General features: G+C 44.5%; 1 protein-coding gene across 5 annotated transcripts in view; it reads left to right on the top strand.

Annotated features, from left to right (window-relative positions):
- Positions 1 to 6757, top strand: part of Nek11 (NIMA related kinase 11) — a 238726-nt gene that overhangs the window by 226208 nt on the left and 5761 nt on the right. The window lies entirely within an intron of this gene.

The raw sequence follows: 6757 nt of genomic DNA, 5'->3' as shown, positions 1-6757 counted from the left end.
GGGAGGAGAGGGAGGAGGGGCCAGGGGAGGGGGAGGGAGAAAGGGAGAGGGAGAGGGGGAGGGGGAGATTGCCCAAATCAAACAAATCCACAAGTCTTCCAAACCTAGCATGTTCTACTTTCTTATTTTTGTATACTTTATTTCTTTAAGCTTTGCTTTGCCAACCCAATGAGCCTCATTTTGTTTGATTAGGCAATTTGTTTTATCTTCCCATACTTGTTTCTAGTTCTGGGAAGCTGGATGGCACTGATTTTAGAAAATGAAAACTGACAGGTTTGATTGATAAAAGGAAGCATAATTGTAATCCAACCAAGAAGGACCTCGTGTAGCCCTTGATTGGAGGCTCATTGCTTAGTGAGGTTTAGAGCATACAAGGCAGAGGGATTGTCCGTATAATTCATGTGGCCACCCATCATTATAGCAATTCTGAAATAGCCACTGGCCTCTCACCCTCAGTGCTCTCCGCTGGGAACTACCTTGCCTATGCTAAGCTGCCCCTTAGCTATATTATCTTGTCCATGTAACCTATAAATGAAGGTATTCCATTAGGTGGTATTTTTATTTACTTTATTGGACTTTTCAAAAAAATTGTGTGTGTGTGTGAAAGTGTGTGTGCATGTGTGTGTATGTGAGTGCATGTGCGGGTGCTATATTGTGGGCACGTGGGGAGCTGTTTTCTCATGTAGGTGAGTGCAGAGACAAAGGTTGATGTCAGGGACCCTCTTCAATCACTCTCCAACTTGTTTTTTGAGACAGGCCTTCTCACTGAACATGGAGCTAACTTTGGAGCTAGGGTGGATGGCCATGGGGCCCCAGGGGATCCATCCATCTTTGCTGCCACCCCAAGTCTAGGATTACAGACTTACAGCACCATGCTCAGCTTTTATGTAGGCAGTGGTGAGCCAAACTCAGATCTTCCTGCTTGTGCAACATACACTACCCACCAAGCCATCTTTCCAGCCCCTGATTTTCTTCTGGGGTACTGAGGGTTGGCCAGGGCCTCACTAGGCATGCACTTAATTACTGAGCTATATCCCCAGTCTGTAATTCTGAGTTCTAAAGTCACTCTACTCCAATCTGAATCAAGCTATTGTAAACATCCATCAGGACATCATTAGGAAGGGTTGGATGACCATGACAGCAAATCAATACGAAAATAATGAGTTAATGTGGAACTTGTGTCAGAAAAGCGAGATTTTCTGTGGGTTTATTTTTCTTGTTTTAGGATAATTACATCCCAGGATGGTCACTATGCCTCTTCTATTAAAAGTGCTTCTTCGTTTCTGAAGGGATTTAGATACTCATGCATTGTATCATACTCTACACTTTATCGTATGTTTTAAGATATGTCATCCTCATGCTAAAGTCAGGATAGCCATGGAAAAGCAGTGCACACGTTGATCTGCCAATTAGAAGCACAGGCTCTGTGACGTACCATGATCTTGTAGTGACAAAGGCTGGTGTTGACTTAAAACTTCTGCTGTCTTTAGCACAGTTATAACACCAATCCACAGAGCATAGCAAGGAAGAAAACTTCCAATGTGCCATTGCTTAAAGAGCTGCTGCTCAGGTGTCAGGATGTACGATGTGGAATTACTCTTGTTATTAGCCTGTATAATTTGTACCCTTTGGGAAATGTTTATGAAAACATGGGTAGTTAGATGTGCACTCGTGATTGGATGCCAGATTGAGAAGTAAACACAGACTCAGCTCTGAGGTTCAGGTGACCAGCTCAGCAGGAGAATGGTGCCACCACCTGACATTAGAGTTGTAGGGCAGTGGTCTGCTCAGGTAACTTAAGCTCAGTATTTGGCTTTGAGCCCTGGACCCCTGTGGGCAATTTCTGCTTGCAGAGGGTGGAAGGAGCTTGGTCATAACTCCTGAGTCTTTAGTTCCTGTTTCAGTCACAACCCCTCACAGCTGCCCCAGCAGGAAATGTGTGCTCTATCAGGCAGACAATGCCCCAAGCTCCCAGCATTCTAGCTGGACCCTACGCCCAGTCATCTGACCACAGCCAGACATGCCATGTCCCATGCAATAAAAGGGGCAGTTTGCCCCCTCCTCTCTCTCTTGCTCTTCCTCACTTTCTCGTTCTTTGTCTCCTCTCTGCTGGCCCTCTCTTGCTCTATCTCCTCTCTTACTCTTCTCTTGCCCTCTTGCTCTCTTGCTTTCTTTTCTTTCCTTTCTCTCTCTCCTTCCTCTCCTTTCCTTCTCTCTTACTTGACCAGCCTATTTTCTCTTTCCCACAATAAAATATCTCATGTATACATTGCTTCCTTTTTAACTAACGAGCCGTGCAGCCACAGGTCAACACTGGAGCCATCAGCCTCAGCAGCAGGCCCTGCTTGTGGTACAACATAGAGTCAGGTGGGGAATCAGTCACTGGCTCTATGCAGAGGCATTTGTGATCATTTATAGGCAGTGGCTCCTTGTCCATCCACTCTACATAACACAGAGTCTTGTTGGGTCACAGTTCAGACCATGCCAGCTGGCCAGAGGCTCCATGTGCACCTGGGGCTAGGTCACCATCCCTCACAGAGGCTCCAAGCCTGCCTGGCTGACTCCTCACACCTCTGCTTTTGAAGTTCTTTATAAATTTTATTTTATTATGACATTTTCGTGTACACACACACACACATTACAGTATTACATTTTTCACACTCATCTGCCAGCTATACTCCACGCTTCTCCTCCCCCACTCTCACTGGTCCACTTTCACCAAATAGTTCCCCTTTCTGCATTTATGTGTGTGTGAATGTGTATAACTGTCGATCTAAGTCCCATATGTGCCAAAGATGTTCACTGATTTGTCTTTCTCTCCCCTCATACCCTTCTCTTGTTCATTGTGTTCCTCTCTAGGCACTTTTTCTGTCATGAGAGTGGCATAACTACATTCTGTATACAAATAAAAACGTGCAATGTATGTTTCTGAAACTGGCTTCTTTTGCTTTACACAATCGTCTCCAGTTCTATTCATTTTTCTGCAAGTGTTATAATTTCACTGCTTTTTTCCCCCAAGTCTATTGTGTGTATGTGTGAATGGTGCAATGTCTGAGCTCTTCCATGTGGGTTAGTGTATGAATGTATGAATGCATACCATGCATACAGAGGCCAGAAGTCAAAGCCAGTGTCTCCTTTGGTCACTTCCCACCTTTTATTATTGTTATCATGTAAAATGTTTGCATGCACATGAGCACACATGTGGTGCTCAGAGGACAGCCTTTTGGAGTGAGTTCTCCATTTCTACCATGAAGGTCAGAGGATCAAACGTGGATCACTAAGCTCGCATGGCAAGGACTTTTATCCACTCAGCCATCACACCAGCCTACAACCTTATTTTGAGATGATGTCTCAAACCCAGAGAACCTGGAGCTCATTGATTTTCTAGGCTGGCTGGCCAATGAGCTCCCAGCGGTCTGTCTATGTTAGCCTCCTGCCCCCAACACTGGGGTTGCAGACACACACATCTATGCCTGGTTTTACATGGGTGCTGGACCCAGGTCATGTTTGCTCAGCAGGCACTTTATTAACTGAGCCATATCCCCAGTCCAGTTTCATTCTTAGCAACTGAATAGAATTTCACCTTGTATATGTATGACATTTTCTTTATCCAGTCACTGTTGGAGGACACCTGGGCTAGCTCCTTTTCTCAGCTGTTCTAAATAGAGCTGCCGTAAATACGCATGTGCAGATTCCTTGTGGCATGTTGACTTAGATACAGTCCTTCTAGTAAATGCCCAGGGATGCTGAATATGGACCCCTGGGTGGGTTTGCTTGCTTTAGGTTTCTAAAGAAGCTCCACGTTGATGCCCAGGTGTCTGCAGTTGGCTCACACCAACTCCCAGGAGCAGAGTGTGCATGCTGCTCTTTCTCTGCATTTCACAAGCATTTCTTGACTTCGTTTTCTTGATGGTGTCCTTCGGTCTGGAGTGAGATGGAATCTCAGTGCACCTCGGCTGTGCATTCTCCTGATGACTAAGGAGGTTGGACATTTCCCCACATATTTCTTGGCCATTTATATTTCTTTTTTCCATGGTTATCTGTTCAGTTCACCTCCTTACCATTCAAGACTGAATGCTTTGATCTTGGGGACTAGGGGGTAAGTGGTAATTCTTTAGCAGTTATAGGTATCAGTCCCCTGTCACGTGTTTATAGTAGGCAAAAGTTCTCTCCCATCTTCATACGGTCCCTGAACTCTGCACCCACATTCACAGATTCCCCACAAACATCCGCACAAATGTGACTTTGTAACAAATGAGGCTTCCACTGCAGAAGTCTTGCACCTCCTTGGCTGGGTGCAGTCTGACATTTTTGTTTGGTGTTTATTTATATGAAGCTATTCTGAATGGGATTTTTTTTCTAATTTCTCTCTCACCAAATTTGTTATTGGTATATTGATTTTCTATCTTGCTACTTTGCTGTAAGTTATTACAGCTTAGAATTTTCTGGTGAAGAATTTCGGTTCTTCTAAATATAGGAATCATATTATCTACAAATGGGAATAATTTCACATCGTCTTTTCCTATTTATATTTTTTTATTTCTTTCTGCTGTTTTCTTGCACTAGCCAAGACTTCAAGTGCTGTGCTAGACAAGAAGAGAGAGACTAGGCACCCTTATCTCAGCCCGTGTTTTAGAGAGAAAGCCTCCACCCCCATTTTATACAGCAAACGAGGTTTGCTATAATATGGCTTAATTGTGTTGAGATACAATCATTGCATTCCTAGTTTCTCAGGAATATTATGAGGGGATGGTAAACTCTTTCAGGAGCCGTTTCCGTATCTATTGAGATGCCCCTGTGCTCTGCTTTGTCTTCATCATCCTATCTCTTACCATTCTTCTCCAATTAGTCCCTAACTTCCCCAGTCACTCCTTGTCCTTGCAGAACATATTATATACCTTGAGCCTTCCTGTCCCCTAAAACATGGCTGCTCTTCTCTCAGAGTTTAGCAGGGATAATTCATGTCCATGATTTGTGTCTCCAACTCATATACCATCACCCACCTGCACTTCTAAACTAACGAAAGCTCTCTCCCACCTCTAATACCTGAGCCCCAGGCATCAGGACCCCAGGCATCAGGGTCAGTCCTGTGGAGCTGTAAAAAGCTGCCTCCCTTCCCCTGGAATGAGGAGTGTGTGAAGCCAGCAGGACTCGCATATCCAGGAGCCTGGGTCTTGACTTCTGAGCTAATACCCCCACTGTAGCCTGGCAGTAACCTCTCCAAAATCCACATTGACACTCGATACTCACGTGATAGTGTTAAGAGGAATGGAGGGATATAGAGAAGGAAGAAGGAAATAAGGGGAAGCCACTTAGGGGATGACTAACTCCTGAATGAGCTAATGCCATTAGGAAGTGTTGCAAGAGGAGTTTGCAGTTTTGCACATCTGCCTCCACCACATGAGAACAGAATTCTCCCCCTCTGGAGGGTCTGGAGGGTCTGAGAGCAGCTCTCCACAGCCACCAAACCTGCCACACCTTCATCTTAGACTGTCTGACCTTCAGAACAGTAAGTGGAACCGTAATCACATAGCCCCTGTACTGTGTGTTCACCCCTCTACAGAACCAGCAAGAAATAGAATTCCTGGAGTCATGGGGAGAAAGAGAAGCTAATGCTCAGCAGAAAAACACAATTTAAGGTGGAATACTTTTCCCACAAACATCTTCTTGTTCAATTATCTTAGAGGATCCTAGAAACTTAGAGACTCCATTAGGGGATACTAAGTTACAAAGTCAAGATATGTGTTCAAGTTACTGTCAGTATCTCTAGTTGCAATGTACCTGGAGACCGCTCCATTCATGAGTGGCCTTGCTTTATAAGGGGCGGTAGTGCCTGGCCTAGAGAAGTGTGACCTGGCCATGTGACCAGCCAGCTAGAAGCAAAGCATGGGAGAACCAATCTTCACTCACCTTCACTTAACATTGATGTCTGCGTACCAGTTTCTTCACAGGTGAAATGGTCTCCTTTTGCATACTTACCAGCACATGAGTGATGGATAATAGAGACGTGAAGCCCTGGCATCAAAGCTTTAAAGATAGTGTAAACTCTCAGAAGGACATTGAACAGCAGGAGCTCTAGGGGTGGAAATGCAGAGTAGAACAGCCACGTTGGGAGATGATGATTTCTTACAATATTAAATAGACAATTACCATACAATCCACCTTAGGTATTTATCCAAGGAAATAAAACCATATGCTCACCTGACACATAAATAAATACATGTAGTAATTTAATTCATAATGCTCAGAATCTAGAAAGAACCCAACTGTTGGTCAGCTGTGAATGGATGAACAAATGAGGCATGGTAGAGTGAAATGCTGATCAGTGAGTGATACAGAGGGATGAATCGTGATGCATCTGGAGCTTGGATAACATCCAGGGCACTGTGCCCAGTAAAAGGAGCTTTTCCTCTGTGTCTTCAGTGATTCATATGTAAGGCTAGGTCACCAGCGTAGTGTTATTAGGAAACGTAGTGGCCCTTTAAGAAGTAGCCTTATGGGAAGTCCTTGGGTATTTAGGACAATGCCTATAAAGGGAATTGTGGGACTTTGATCCCATCACCCTCTCCCCCACTACCCCATATGCCCTGCCTCTCTCACCTGAGGCCCCAACCAATATGGCCAGCTTGACCTTAGATTTGAACCTCCAGAACCTGCCTTTACTTCAAAAGTAACTTGGCTTGGGCACTGTCTTACTGTAATAGAAAGATAATGCAAATGTATTCTGAGTGATTCCATACATGACATTCCGGAAAAG

The sequence above is a fragment of the Mastomys coucha genome, unplaced genomic scaffold, assembly GCF_008632895.1.
Source record: "Mastomys coucha isolate ucsf_1 unplaced genomic scaffold, UCSF_Mcou_1 pScaffold23, whole genome shotgun sequence".
In the NCBI taxonomy this organism is placed as follows: Eukaryota; Metazoa; Chordata; class Mammalia; order Rodentia; family Muridae; genus Mastomys; species Mastomys coucha.
Note: the sequence above shows the minus strand (reverse complement) of the source record. Positions and strands in the feature narration are given on the sequence as shown.